The 16479-nt window shown below is 44.6% G+C and overlaps 1 long non-coding RNA gene across 1 annotated transcript in view; it reads left to right on the top strand.

The window, feature by feature from the left end:
* LOC135914986 (uncharacterized) overlaps nt 1–16479 on the top strand; it is a 564953-nt gene that overhangs the window by 159170 nt on the left and 389304 nt on the right. The window lies entirely within an intron of this gene.

Raw genomic sequence — 16479 nt, 5'->3', positions numbered from 1 at the left:
AACGTACATATAGAGCACGACGCCCCTCGATCGCTTGAAATAAAATGCTCGCTACGCAAGTGGCTCGAACAAATCGAAAATTCGCGTGCAAACGCGCATTACCTTGCAACAAAAAGCGGTGCAATGTTTTCAGCGTGCATAAGAAGTTTCCTAGCGGAGGCCAGAATGCGAAAAATGTTTTAAAGGGTGTTTAAAGAAAACTTCGGACACTTGTGGTGGACAATTATGTGAGCACATTTTTGATGTCAAAACCACACGAATAATTATCGTGGCCAAGAAAACCATCGTTCCTCCAGCTATGTCAGTGACTGTTAACCGTGACCATAATGCATCATTACCCGTCATTCACACCTGCTGCTCGTTTTCGATATATGCGGTACAGGCACGTTGATATAAACGCATTTCAAATGTTCAGATGCTCCCATTTCATGCAAAGCTTATTTTTACGATTTATACCGCACACTTTACAGCTGCTTCGTAGCAGCAAATTTGCAAGTGGAAAAAAATTGAAGGAGCACGAGCTTCAAGATCAAATTTATTTCGTACAAGGGAGTGGATGAGCAATGGCTGGTGGCAGCAGGGGATGAGTGCTGGTTCGTGGAGCCTTGGGTCAGAATTCAAAGTCACTGGAGTTATTAAGAATAACTATTACCAGGATATTCTTATTGCACCAATCACATAAGATAGCAAAATTGCAAAGTATTGTTTCACACATTGCATACTGTAATATGACAACACATTCTTCTTTATCTCTTCGCGCTGCCCGGATTATTTACTATGACACAGTGCTTAGAAAACGTACAAAAATAATTTGGAAAAAAAATAACCTACTGCGGGCGGTAACTGCTGAAGCTATCATAGCTGTCTCAACAACTTAAGCGCACTATGTTTTCGCATGCTACAAAACAATGAACATGAGTACATTAATCGACCTCACATGAAAATTCGGAACGCAGACAACAACAAAAAAAACACAGTAGAGAAAAGCCGAGATGCAGCGTGAAAATTGTATCTGCTAGTATTTACTCTCTTTTCAACACACTGTTATAGAGCCGCATAGACAGAACAATCGTACTAGCTACACATCGAATTGGGCGAGTTGGTAAGTTAACATTCTTGCCTATATGCACAACGCAACAGAGATGTATCATCCATTTTTCGTCCCGTGTCTGTGTCGCGTTGCACATATATTCCAAAAATTGCACAAGTGAAGAACCTTTCATGCCAGGCGTACGCATTTCAGCGTGCACAGGAGTGTTACTCGAAATAAATGCTGCTTTAGTGTAAACAAGGCGAGCCCACCTCGCATATCCTGGTCCTTTTCGGAGCTGGCCGGTCTCGTCCGTCCGCACGAAACCGCGAAAAATGCTTTCCGACCATCCGTGGTATTTGTGCAGTTTGGTGCGTTGCACCCCATCACATTGGAGTGCAACTGTCAAATTGTGTGTTTCGTACCACTTCACCAAATTATTAACCTACTATCCTCGAATAGCGTACCTACAACCTGGAGCCAATAAGTGCAGCGCACCCTTGGCGGTGAATGCCAAATAAAGATTGTACAGGTCTACGCCCCTACATCCAGTCATGATGACCAGGAAGTCGACAGCTTCTATGAAGACGTGGAATCGGCGATGGGCAGAGTGAAAACTAAATAAACTATACTAATGGGCGACTTTAATGCCAAGATACGCAAGAAGCAGGCTCGAGACAAGGCAGTGGGGGAATATGGCATAGACCCCAGGAATGGCAGGGGAGAGTTATTAGTAGAGTTTGCGGAACAGAATAATATGAGGATAATGGATACCTTCTTCCGCAAGCGGGATAGCCGAAAGTGGACGTGGAGGAGCCCGAACGGCGAGTCTAGAAATGAAATAGACTTCATACTCTGCGCTAACCCTGGCATCATACAAGATGTGGACGTGCTCGGCAAAGTGCGTTGCAGTGACCTCAGGATGGTAAGAACTTGAATTAGCCTAGACCTGAGGAGGGAACGGAAGAAACTAGTACATAAGAAGCCGTTTAATGAGTTGGCGGTAAGAGGGAAAATAGAAGAATTCCAGATCAAGCTACAGAACAGGTATTCAGCTTTAACTCAGGAAGAGGACCTTGGAGGAGGAAAGAGAAAAGAAGAAGGCAGGGAGGTTAACCAGAATAACGTCCGGTTGGCTACCCTACACCGGGGGAATGGGAAAGGGGAAAGCAAAGATCACAGGGAGAGAGAGGAGGGAAGGAAAGAAGGAAATTGCGGTGAGTTCGCTGACGCGTGTGGTTTTACAAAAATTGCCTTAATGGTCACAGGTGGTCGCACAAACCCGTCGTCCATAAAAAACACAAAAGTGCCTTCACCGCTTTACGGGCCGACGGGCGATGGGGGCGCTGTTCCAACAGCACCTGCACAGAAAGCGGCCGATTGTCCAGTTTTTGAAAGGCTTTGGCAAGCTCTTCTCTCTCAAGGGTGTATCGTGAACAGTGGCACAGCAGGTGGTCGATGTTTTCTTCGGTGCCACAGAGCTCGCATACTGCGCTGTCAGTCGTTCCAATTAATGTGGAGTATGCCTTTGTGAAGGCAACTCCTAGCCAAAGGCGACAGAGAAGCGTAGCTTCACGTCTTGGAAGTCCGAGTGGAGGTCGGAGTTGCAGGGAGGGGTTTAGTCGATGCAGTCTTGTAAGTCGCAAGTTTGGCGAGTTCCACTCGGTGAGTGTGAGACTGCGTGCCAGGTGTCGAAGCTGCAATGCGGCGTCTGTCCGCGAAAGCGGAATCGGAACGCTGTGCTCTTCTTGATGAGCTGTGCGAGCAGCGCTATCGGCGGAATCATTGCCACTGATTCCACAGTGGCCAGGTACCCACTGAAAAACGACTTCGTGGCCTTTTTGTTGGACGTCATGGTGAAGTTTCACGACTTCGTATGTCAATTGGTCATGACATCCGTGTCGGAGAACTGACTGCGTGCACTGCAATGCCGGTTTTGAATCACAGAACACAGCCCATTTTCTGGGTCTTTCCGAAGCAATGAATTCCAGTGCTCGACGCAGGGCCGTTAGTTCTGCCGCCGTTGAGGTCGTGACATGCGATGTCTTGAACCGCAGTGTCATTCCTCGCGTTGGTATAACAACGGCACCACCAGAACTGCACGACGTAGTCGATCCGTCGGTATAGATGTGCACGTGGTTGCTGTACTTTTCATGCAGAAGAAGTAAGCTCAGCTGTTTTAGAGCAGGGGCCGGTAGATCTGCCTTCTTCTGGAGTCCTGGAATCATTATCTCAACTTGTGGACGGCTCAAACACCACGGAGGACACGCTGGCGTGGCCGCAGGTGCATACCCTGAGGTAAACGACGCACGATGTGCACTAACAATACCGCTAAATGACGAGCAGGGCCTTGCAGCAGTGAGGCTCGCCAAGTGGTGGGAAGGGGTCCTAGCAGAATGCCTGAGATGCATACGCATTGTCTCAACGACAATGTGCGTCGTGATCGGGTAATCCTGCGCTAGGGCAATGGTTTCAGCCGTTGATGCACTGCGTGGTAAGCCAAGACATATCTTAAGGGCTTGGGCTTGAATGCTCTGAAAAAGGACCTTAGCGTTGAAACAATGAACGACAATCTTGTGGGCATCATTAAAGAGTGTGCAATGGAAGTCGGTGGTAACTCCATCAGGCAGGATACCAGCAAACTATCACAGGAGACGAAAGATCTGATCAAGAAACGCTAATCTATGAAAGCCTCTAACCCTATAGCTAGAAAAGAACTGGCAGAACTTTCAAAGTTAATCGACAAGCGTAAGACAGCTGACATAAGGAAGTATAATATGGATAGAATTGAACATACTGTCAGGAACGGAGAAAGCCTAAAAACAGTGAAGAAGGAACTAGGAATCGGCAAGAATCAGATGTATGCGTTAAGAGACAAAGCCGGCAATATAATTACTAATATCGATGAGATAGTTGAAGTGGCTGAGGAGTTCTATAGAGATTAGTACAGTACCAGTGGCACCCACGACGATAATGGAAGAGAAAATAGTCTAGACGAATTCGAAATCCCGAAGGTAACGCCGGAAGAAGTAAAGAAAGCCTTAGGAGATATGCAAAGGGGGAAGGAAGCTGGGGAGGATCAGGTAACGGCAGATTTGTTGAAGGATGGGGGACAGATTGTTCTAGAGAAACTGGCCACCCTGTACACGCAATGCCTCATGACCTCGAGCGTACCGGAATCTTGGAAGAACGCTAACATAATCCTAATCCATAAGAAAGGGGATGCCACAGACTTGAAAAATTATAGACCGATCAGCTTACTGTCCGTTGCCTGGAAACTATTTACTAAGGTAATCGCAAATAGAATCAGGAGCACATTAGACTTCTGTCAAGCAATAGACCAGGCAGGATTCCGTAAAGGCTACTCAACGATAGATCATATTCACACTATCAATCAGGTGATAGAGAAATGTGTGGAATATAACCAACCCTTATATATAGCTTTCATTGATTACGAGAAAGCGTTCGATTTTGTCGAAACCTCAGCAGTCATGTAGGCATTACGGAATCAGGGTGTAGAAGAGCCGTATGTAAAAATACTGAAAGATATCTATAGCGGCTCCACAGCCGCCGTAGTCCTCCATAAAGCAAGCAACAAAATTCCAATAAAGAAAGGCGTCAGGCAGGGAGATACGATATCTCCAATGCTATTCACAGCGTGCTTACAGGAGGTATGTAGAGACCTGGATTGGGAAGAATTGGGGATAAAAGTTACTGGAGAATACCTTAGTAACTTGCGATTCGCGGATGATGTTGCCTTGCTTAGTAACTCAGGGGACAAATTGCAATGCATGCTCACTGACCTGCAGAGGCAAAGCAGAAGAGTGGGTCTAAAAATTAATCTGCAGAAAACTAAAGTAATGTATAACAGTCTCGGTAGAGAACAGCAATATACAATAGGCAGCGAGGCACTGGAAGTCGTAAGGGAATACATCTACTTAGGGCAGGTAGTGACGGCGGATCCGGATCATGAGAAGGAAATAATCAGAAGAATAAGAATGGGCTGGGGAGCATTTGTCAGGCATTCTCAGATCATGAACAGCAGGTTGCCATTATCCCTCAAGAGAAAAGTATATAATAGCTGTGTCTTACGAGTACTCACCTACGGGGCAGAAACCTGGAGGCTTACGAAAAGGGTTCTACTCAAATTCAGGACGACGCAACGAGCTATGGAAAAAAGAATGATAGGTTTAACGTTAAGGGATAAGAAAAGAGCAGATTGGGTGAGGGAAAAGACGCGAGTTAATGACAGCTTAGTTGAAATCAAGAAAAAGAATTGGGCATGGGCAGGACATGTAATGAGGAGGGAAGATAACCGATGGTCATTAAGGGTTACGGACTAAATCCCAAGGGAAGGGAACCGTAGCAGGGGGCGAGAGAAAGTTAGGTGGGCGGATGAGATTAAGAAGTTTGCTGGCACGGCATGGCCTCAATTAGTATATGACCGGGGTTGTTGGAGAAGTATGGGAGAGGCCTTTGCCCTGCAGTGGGCCTTACCAGGCTGACGATGATGATGACGATGACGCTTGGCGGTCCGCTGATTGCAATTTCGATGGCACTCACAGGAACGAGTCGGTGCCGCACCCGTAAAGTTGACTTCGTAGCGCTGCGGATTAACATTTGATATCAATTTTGCATCACGTGATAGCTCTCGGCGAATAGCGGTGCGAATAGTGCCGGAAAAGTTATGCACAACTCTGCTCCCTGCACGAGCATATACAGGAAAACTAGAGTTGTATGCGCGAGCGCGCCACTTCTCTTAGCTAGGCGCGCGGCGAGTCACGTGGTCAGCGGCAACCCGGCTGCGGAAAGTGCGTTCGCCAAGCTGGCGCAGGTGCACGCACGCGCCGGGTCACGTGATGCGATTTGTTGTGCCGCACCACGTGGCTATCATTGAGATGACGGAAGCTGTCACACTACATGCACCACGTGCATATCTTAGAGGCGACGCGAGCTCCCACTTCTCCCCAACGAATCAATAATCGACGCGAGTGACGTCGGCACCTGCCCCGACTGTTTCCTTCCGACGAGGATTCGCCAAAGGGGACACAAAGGAGAGAGAGAGAGTCGCCCCCAGCCGCCCAATCGGTCTGTTGCCCTCTTGGAGCTACGTGTACGCTATCGTCCAATACCTGCAAATTTTGTATAACGTTTTTCGTTTCTTCTTCGTCTCCGAAAAGAGTCCGTCTCTCGTCCTTCACCCCGAAGTCACAACTGTTGCCAAGGCTTCGGCGCAGCTGCAGTCAAATGAAGGTCACATTGCTGGCGACGGTGAAACTTGACTCGACGCGGTGAGGAAAGCTTTCGCTTTAAAGGAAACCGGGCGGCACGTGTTGCCAAACGAGAGATGCACGACAGCCACAACTCGCATTTTCTAAACTGCATACTTCACGGCGCGTAATAATGCGTATTGCTTTTTTTTACATTGAGTGTTTCCTGCAACAAAATGTGATTCTTCTTAGACATCACTGATTCAAAGCTATGAAACGTTCGTAGCCTCGCTCCCGTGTTAATTTCTTGTGATAAGGCCGCTTTTCGTAAGGGTGCCTCTTCAAGCCAGAAGGGACGTTCCTGTAACACGCCTTGCCTTTTCATCGAACTTATGCTCTCCTTACCATTACAAAAGTGCGCTTTTAGCTTTGAGGTGAGCTCCGTTTGTTAATGCGCGCCTATATAAATAAATAGGAAATAAATAAAAATAATTAATTAATAAAGTCATTAAGTGGTGAAGGCGCTTTTGTGCTTCTTGAGGAATACAGACTTGTGTGAATGCTTGTGACTACTAATGCAATTTCTATCAAACAACACGCGTCAGCGAACTTATCGCTAATTTGCTTCTCTCCTCTGTCTTTCTGTCATCTTTGTTTTACCCTTTCCCATGCCTCCGGTGTAGGGTAGCGAACCACATGTTATTCTTGCTAACTTCCCTGCTCTCTGCTTTCCTATTTCCTCCTCGAAATGAATTTTAGCGGGTGCAAAAACATTCCTTTCATCCACGTTGTATCGGAAAAAATATTGTGGTGTGGGCATTAAGGTTTTTTCTTCATTCGAAAAACCAAAAAATAAGGACGGGTTCGGCGCTCGGAGACAGTCATGGCATAGATAGTTGAGGTCCGTCATCTTTGTGGCACACATCCCTAATGGAATGGTTTGCTTTTACAAACAGGGCATCTTTCGGTAAATAATATACTTATCTTCACGTCAGGTAAAGAGGGCGTTAGCTGAAGACGAAAGTACGTTATTGCCCATGGAGCCATAATTATATTGAAAACTGGTCCCTTATCTTTGCGACATCCATTCGTAATGGTATAGTTTGCTTTTGTAAGTGGTGCATTTTTTCGTAAATGCGTACGCCTGTCGTCAGGAGAAGCAAACAGGGTATTAGCGGAGAACTCGAAGGCTTCATTGCCAACGGTGCCAGAGTTGCAATGAAAACAACACTCAACAGCCACAATTACTACGAAAACTTGTGCTTTATCTATTGCAGTGGTTGGCTTTTGTAATCAGTGCATTTTTCCCTAAATGTCTACACCTGCCTTGGACGGCTAAGTTCCACACGCATGGCCAATGGAGCCAGAAATACAATGAAAACTGCACTCTTGCTACGTCAAAAGACGGCCGTAAATGCGCTGGGTTTCCTACATAACATCTGTTTTTTTTTTTCAAAGGCTGCTGGGCATATGCGAATCGCGACCATACTATAACGAGGTATCATTGCCGTAGCTCATGTCTTTATTTTGAAACTTTTCTTTCTTGCATTGAAAAATTCACTATCGCTTTTTTTTTGCAAAATATATTTCGTTATCCACTACCTAGCTACATAGAGCGCCAATGTATGAAGTTCTTGTGTTTCTACCGCTAAACGTATTAGAGCAAAAGCTTTCCCAAAAAACGCCGCCACAGCAAACACTGTTGGAAACGACTAAATTTTCTAATGCTAAAAATACTAAAGAAATATTATTCAACAGCAGTCGTTGTAACCATCTTTTAAGTGCCCAAAAACGTGTAAACAGCACAGTCTCAATCGCGGAAAGATCGGAGGCTCGTTTATAAAATTCTCACGTAATATTTACAATTGATTCATTGGTTCGCTAATTCTTTGAAACCTTTATTATGAAGGATTGCCAGTGGCCTAGGATATGGGTAAACGATCAGGTAAAAGGACGGACGTCCGCCTCCTTAGCAAAGGACAGCAAAGCGTTGATTCTTCTGGTGGCGTCTCCTTACGGTGCGACCCAGTCGTCCCACGACGCCACACTTAGAGGTAGCGGGATTGAATCGCGGCCACTGTGGCCGCATTTCGATAGGGGCGAAGTGCGTTAACACCAGCTTCCGTAGACTAAGGCGCCCATTAAAGAACCCAAGGTAGTCCGAATTTCTGGAGTCGAACACGACGACGTGCCTGAAGTGGTTTTCGCTCGTAAGACCCCCTTAATTGAAATGAATAAAGGAAACATATCACATCATGCGAAGCCAACGAACAAACACAAGAAGGTAAACATAAGGGAAATTACTTGTAGTTACGAAGTTTTGTTTGTTGGCTTCGCATAATAAATGTTTAATAAAAATAGGGCCTCTTGGTTAACCCCCTTTCTGTACGTTCTTACATCACGAGGGTCTCGAATGTGGCAACATTGATGCTTTCAGGCAGCATGTGCGGGCCCATTGAACAGTTCCTTCCCCCAGAAAGATCAGGTACTCCTGACGCCTACTGCAGAGAGCTGCAGAGAGGACGTTCGACGTCCGCTGCCATGGTTTGTGAGTGGTGGCGCTGCCTAACACTCCCGAGGTTAGTTCCAATAGCAATGCGTAAATCACCAAGAAAGTGGATGGGGAAACCGCAAAGCCAGTAGCTCAGTTGGTTAGAACATCGCATGCGTAATGCGAAGAGGGGGGATTGTTGCCCAGCTGCGGCAAGTTCTTTTTCATACACTTCCATTGCCATTAATTTACCAGTTGTTTTAATTCACATGGTGGGTACAAGTTATTTCCCTTTGGTTTTCCTTCGTGTCTTTGTTTGTTGGCTTCTCATGAGATAATATAAATATGTGTGATACAAATTTGACATTACGGAAAAATAGCAGCCTTGTTTTGAGTAATCTGTTGGGATAGATATTTATTTGCGGCTAAATATATGTTTGCAAATAAATACAGCAGCCTAGAATCTTCTGTACAAAAATGGGTTATTCGAGGTGTCCACGTGATGTTCTCGGTTAATGAGTCGCCTTGTTTATATTTTTAGGATATATGGGAAAATAAGGGGAAGAGTGATGTGCAGACTAAGTTCAAAATATGTGCGGTAGTGGGGAAACCTGGTATGTCGGCACACGTTTGCAAATGAAAACAAAAGATTGATTTCATAATTCCTTCGGCATTCAACTTATTATTTGCGACAACACCATTCTCGCTATGCCAGTTCATTTTCCTTTGCCGGCAAATTTTTGCCACTGCACTCTGCCCCCTACGAGGAACTGAACTTGGAGACAGCGGTTATAGCGCGGTTGATTCTCGGGAGGCGTGACATAATGATATAAATAATTATGAATTAGAAAAGGTGTTTAATGAAGCTTAGTATTTAAAGCGCTACTATGAATCAAAACATAGAATTATTAAAAATGAATGATTATCGTTTATGGCGTAGGGAGTTTTCTCTATATAACATATTAAGTCATGTAAAGTTAGAAATATCAGCATGAACAGGCTGGCACTCTCACACTTCCCACTCACAACGGAGGCTACCTTGATTTAGTTGGATTTGCTTCCCACTGTGTTCGCAGTTGTCTGGCCCAAGGATTATGTTACGTTTTTTTTTGTTGGAGTAGGTGAACAGCTTAGAATTTGAATATACTCACTTCCGAAAATATTACTGCATCGTGTATTTTTTCTTTGTTATGTTCACATGGTCGAGTTGCGTTGCGGTAAGTAATATAGCATTGGAAAACTTATGTAAACTCGCCATATTTACTATTTCTAATCTCTATTTCTATATGTATATAATTTTCGGAGAATGTCTAAGTAACCACCAGGCCAATGTATCGGCAGCGTGGGATTTGTGAATACTTTGAAACAAACTTTTTTTCATAATTTTTGAACATCATTCGTATTTTAAACATTGTTAATCGACTGGCGCTCACGGAGTTGTATTAAAGACTTCTTGGTTTTCGGGCTCGATGAGTAGCATTGAAGTGCACGGTTAAAGATTAATTAACATTGAAGACAGAACTACTAGAAGTGATCTCAAAAGCAAAATCACGAAGTTCCACATATGCGATTTCAAGGCAAGTATTGATTCCCTTGTAGATTGACAGTATCGCTATACCGGGCTCATAATGGCTGTGAATCGGTGATGCGAAAATCTTCAAATTAGGGGGCCGCCAATGTTGTAAACAACGTGTTTACCGGTGCGTTGTCTAAGATAACATGGGCGATTGGAAATGAAAAAGCCATATGGTACCATGTTTTATAATGCTTCTTGAATATTAGTTCAAATTATTCATGGCTCTATATCAGGTGTTCCATGGAATGTCAACCTCGTGTCTGGTTCCAAATGGAAATCGTGGAGGTACAGCATGCAAGTGGGAAAAAAGGATAGTTTTGGTTGCAAGAATAAATAAATGTTATGAAACTGAACTCCGTGCCAACAATTCTTTTATTTTAATCTGAAGAAATATTATTTCATTATATGTTTATATTTATTCTCCGCACAGTTCACAACTTCAATATTGTACATTGGTTATGTTTATGAACTACAACGTTCACAAGATATGAACAAATTCAAAGAGCAGTTCTTGCAAAGGCGCACTGTCGAGGAAAGAATGGCGAGGAATATTTCATTTCGACACATATACGAGAAGAAATACATTTTTCGAATGGAACAATAGTTCCTGAGTGCCAATAGCTAAATACTTGTGCATAGAAAATTTTTTTATCTAACCTCTGTGCAGATATTCATAAGGTTTGTTACCTTAGAAAATGCTAACATGTGGTTACTCTCAAAGGAGACGTTGCATTTAGGTTGTGACATTTCTTTTGCGACAACATTTTAGAAAAACGCTAAAATGGAAGAAATTCTGACCTAATTTGTTCTTCTGTTATGCAGCTACATAAACGAGAACATATTTCCGTATAGTGCGAATGGTAATATGTCTAAACGGAAACAAATTGATGTATTGTATACAGCAATGAAATATACCTTTAATTTGTAAATTTGTGGTTTATTTCCACGCGCTGCTGCACGGCAACCCCAAAACCTTATGCTGAAAGAGGCACAGCGAGAGTTCAGCAATCTTTTTCTTTTCTCTCTCTGATGTTTCAGTAAAACATGTGTCGACCCTATTCCTTGAAATAAGCATTGCTTTATTAATGATGTGTATGGCAAGTGTTTCGGTGCACCATTTGCATATGATTAATATTTTGGTCTGGTTTTATCAGAATATCATGTCACGCTATTCTATGTCACCATGTTTTGCTAAACTGAGACGAAAGAAGTTGCCGAATTTCCACTCACTTATCGGTAACACTGTCGAGTGAAATTACATAACTTAGTTCGGCGCAACTCAGCTACAGAAGAAATTTGTGTTTGTCTGGGGTATGGGCAGGTGAGGAATAAACGGTACATTAACTTGAAAAGTGTGCAGGGGTTTTCATTTACTAATGTTTCTGCCTATCAGTGAACGCCGCAAGGTGAAATTTAGAATTTACCTGGAAATTGTCAGCTCACAAATTTAAAGGGATTGAAAAAAAAACGCAGTTACTGCGAATTCCTTACCCCATTGCCATCCCCCAAAATTAAGGCTCCTAGGCCAGATTATCCGTTCATATTGAGTTTTTCTAGACGCTTATAAAAGAAGAAATTTCTTGTACATGCGGTTGGTCGTTTGTATTTACAACGGCGCTGAAAAGCCCGTCATCTTTATGTAAGCCAAATACTAGGCGTCAGACCCTTGATTCACATTGGAGCCTCAACCTGCATTGTTTTTTCAGAAAACAGGCAGAATCCTAAGTGGTGCGTTTGGACTCACGTGAACATGCGTTGGCTCTCCGATTCACGCATGTTTCTATATTTGATTTGGCTGATGGTGCAACTGTTGTGTTCAACTTCTTACCATACATATTGTGCCAAGTTATGTTGGTTTTAGCTCGTTTGTGTTGCCTGCTAAACGACGACATGATTGTGAGGCAAGCCACACTGGAGAACTCGGGATTACCTTTCACGACCTGGGGTTCTTCGCCGTGCATCTATTGCACTGTACACGGCCGTTTCTGAATTTGCTCCAGTGCCCTCATGCTTAGCAGTGCAGTACCACGTCTACTACGTCACCACAGCGGGTGGCTGTTAACACCACCAAGCGAAGTAGACTCTCCATCAACCCTGCGGTCCCGCCTTGGAGGTAAACCAAGGCTTGCGCCCTGATTTTTCGTGCTTTAGCATGGCCGTTGCATTCTTGCGGAGCTGATGTTGTATGATTTGCCGTATGCGGAATATCCAGGGAATTTCTAGGTGAAAGTGTGAAATACGTCATTGTGTAGTGAATAGCAATGACAGCATATCAACATTCGTTGCGTTTCTTTAACTATTCATGAACACCAGCGAATCTCTAGCTGGTGATGGAGCCAATGAATTACATACAGCCATCTTAGTGCCCTTGCTCTTAAGCAATGTTTTAACGCGACAGCGTTATGGAGCTCGGGCCGCAGAAAAGCCGGTGTCGTCGATGTCGACGTCGGCGGCGTTGGCCTTGAGCGATAAATCTCAACAGGCACTTCATGAATAAAAAACAACTTGCAAAATTGGCTGGGTGGGAATAGAACCAGGGTCTCCGGAGTGTGAGACGGAGACGCTACCACTGAGCCACGAAATCGATGCTTCAAAGCGGTACAGAAGCGCCTCTACTGAATGCGGTGTTGCCTTAGAAACGAGCTGTTTTTAAGGCTCAGCCCTGCGTCGCAGCGTTCGGCGCACACTTCGTTGACGCGCCGAACGCTGCGTTGCTCGACGCTCACCGCGTCCGATGCGGGGCGCGTAATCGCTGCGCCATAGCCCATCGTCTTACCCCCCTTGGCGGGTCGACGGGAACGCTGTCGCGTTCCACTCTTGAAGTAGAAGCTTAAGCGTCCTCCGATTTTCATACCTACTAAGCGAAGCGCCGGTTATTTCTCTCTAACCTGGAGATAGAAAAATACAGTCGACATAGAGGAGCTATCCGTTCATCGAATTGGTGAATGCAGAACAGCAAACTTGAGGTAATGTGCATTTACGGCCAGAACATCCACGATATGCTGACTTTTTTCTTCGCAGTAGGCACAATATTGTACGCTACTTAAACGCTTGGTGTCGTTTTGAAACCTCGCTCCACTCGCTAGAGTAGATGTCGGCTTTCTTAACGTACTGGTATGGCCGCATAAATTTTGTTTAGATAGAAGGTATGTGCGACGCATCGGGCCATAAATGTAGTAGCATGCCCGAGAAGGAGCACGAGCAAATGGTCAAAAATGCTTGATAAATTCTTAGGAATCCGGTCTAGGAAGGCATGAGGATTCTTTAGCACAGCTGGTACTTCTCTTTTGCTTACTTATTTTGCTAGTTTATGCGTGTCCACCCATAGCCACCAGTCATACACATGTTACAAAAAAAAAGGTACAGATTTGATAAATTGACCAATTATGTAAATATTTTCCAGATAAATTGTATCAAATTAGCCGAAACCCAGTCACATTGGTTTTCTTTTTGCGACACCAAAGACATTTAATTTCATTTCTTTAGTTTCCTTTTTGTTATGAGCTTGACTCGAAGAGAAGGCGTCACCACTCTCTTCTAAAGCTAAGAATCATCTACTCAACGTAACCAATGGTGACGAATGCTAACATGACCAATTAGGCATTTATTCTGCCGATATACGGCGTCACGGGAGCGGCAGCTTTAGCTGGGCAACGCGGCCTTGAGTAACCACAGTTTTGTAAGCAGCGTGTTCGTGCTATAAAACACAACAGTTCTGTCCATCGTGCCACCCAGAGTGACGCTGCAAACGCTTTAAAAAAAAAACCAGTTAAGTTTATGTAAGAATAATAGAAGGAAATTTTCAGTTTGGAAAAACAACGTGTCATAGGTTGCAGATACCGCAATGAAAACGCCAAGCGAACTCCTTCTATTTACTGTATTTGTGCAATGAGCGAGGCGAAAAAGGGCAGAGACCAACCTTAAGGTAGTCGAAAACTTTTTAGCAATTGCTCAAGTATTTTTATAGCAGTTTTTGTTAAACAAAATCAATAACTATTTTTATACAAGTCAGTCTGATGGGTTACTTTATGTAGGTCACGTGTACAGGTATCGCTACCATACAGCTTCCGAAGCAGTGAGCAGAAGACCATACACACAAATGCATATGTATCATTGTTCGGGCCATTTTATTGTGCACAGTTCACTACCTGGATAGAGTACACATAGATGAGGGCTTTTAGCGTACAACTGTCCATTTAGGGAGCGCATAGTTTCCACGCATGAACACGCGTCAGTGTCAATACTGAAGCCGTTTGTAGCTGCACGAAACGGTTGTTGAACGCTGCTGTAATCGAAGGGCCCCGGCTTGTTGCTCATTTCTGACTAGAGGCAAACAGTGCATCTCACGAGTGAAATAATGAATCACCTTAGCAATACGTTCATTGCACCCACGTACGCAGCTGGATTTATTAATGCAATCACTGGGGAACAGGAGTGGCAGCCTTCGAAGACGGCAATGTACCGATGATAATTGACTGCCCTTCCTCCGCTTCCACCGTCTTGGCTATGCGCTCTACACAATAAAGAATGGTTCATTTCAAATCCGTACGGTCAAAGTTCAACTATATAAAATAATCCTTTTAGTGGCACATGCATCGGTTGACCCTCATGTTTCTTGCGCAGCACATTTAGTTCATCTCTTGAGATCACCTGGGAAGCAATTAAAGATATACCAGACAAAAAGAAATAGCCAAATATAACAGTACAACATTTATGGATTTTATTTTAGTGATAATGTGCAAGCATAAGTATAGCCACAAGTTGAGTTACTGAAGCGCCTGGCAATAAAAAAAAAATGTTCAGAAATCAGTGATCCCCGGACACCAATGCACAGAATCGTAGAGTTTGGAGACCCGCCAGGTGATAACGACTTTAACGAAATTCCTAGAAGCCCGGTATAAGAAAGCACAACTAAGGACGTCACTAATGACATCTCAAAAAAGAAGGTGGCGTGGTATTTAACCGGCTAATTATTGGAAAACAATTACCTGGCATAGACTCAACATCTGGCTAGCAGAGTGGGTGTGCCGTCACTCTCTGCTGTCTCGCTTCTCTTCTCCCGGCGAGCAACTGCTCAATCGCTCGCTCGCTTGCTCGCAACGGCTGTGCTCTTACGCTCGTTGCATCTTCTGACGTCAGCACCGGAGAGGGCGCGAAAGGTCTGCCATGCGCCCCGCTTGCCCTCCAGGTGGCGCATGCTGGGCTTCCTTCGTGGCCTCCCTCCTTTCTCGCCCGAACATCGTGCCAGGGTAAAGACGTTCGCTCGCTTAACCTACTGAGCACCAATGTAGAAGTGCCACTGCCACAAAGAGACATCTTGGTCTAAGATTACAGTCACCTACCATTTTTTTTATCGTAAAGGCTGATGCTTCACGTCAGATGAGCCATTAGCAGGCACACCCACCAACTCGAAGACGATGCTAGGCCTAACCTTATCGGATGAATGCGAGTGACATTTGAACAAGCTGTATTTGCGGCTCGTTAGCACTGAAGCTTGTGCATCGATCAATACATAACGAGTTACCAACCATCACATAAACCATTCACAGGAAGCGTAACTTTTCGCGACAGCAACATCTCACGCCGTAACCTGCCCTACAATGGTCGACTTCTAGGCGGTGTCGTATGCCACTTATTACCGGCATGCTCGGCGTACTCCGTTAATTACATCAGAAGAAAATGTGGCTAATAATTGTGGAGACAACAAGGTTCCAGGGCGAATAAGAAAGTCCTCGTCCCTATTTTTGTTAGCCAAATTATGGCTGTAAATGTGGTCAAGATATCAATTCCCAGTGGTGGAACTTCCTTGGACCGGCCCGGCCTTGTATGCTGGTAGCACCGCGGCACGGCACTACCGTCAGTTGCTGAATATGGCAAAATGACGTCTTGTTGGGCGAGTTGGTCACAATTCATCTTGGGTACTAGGCGCGAACACACACAAGACACAAGGAAAGAAACGGGACAGAGCGCTCTGACTCATCTTCTTCCTTGTGTCTTGTGTGTGTTCGCGCCTAGTTCCCAAGATGAGTAGAAGATGGCGGCTGTGCCTCACACGTGCACGGCATGGCGATAGCAACGAAGTGTGATTCGTTTTCCGCGGAACGAGGGCAAAACGCCCATCGAAATTGACAAGGAAGTACAGCCCACGTTTGGCGATAAGTGTTGCGCTTTC

The sequence above is a fragment of the Dermacentor albipictus genome, chromosome 9 (assembly GCF_038994185.2).
Source record: "Dermacentor albipictus isolate Rhodes 1998 colony chromosome 9, USDA_Dalb.pri_finalv2, whole genome shotgun sequence".
NCBI lineage: Eukaryota > Metazoa > Arthropoda > Arachnida > Ixodida > Ixodidae > Dermacentor > Dermacentor albipictus.
Note: the sequence above shows the minus strand (reverse complement) of the source record. Positions and strands in the feature narration are given on the sequence as shown.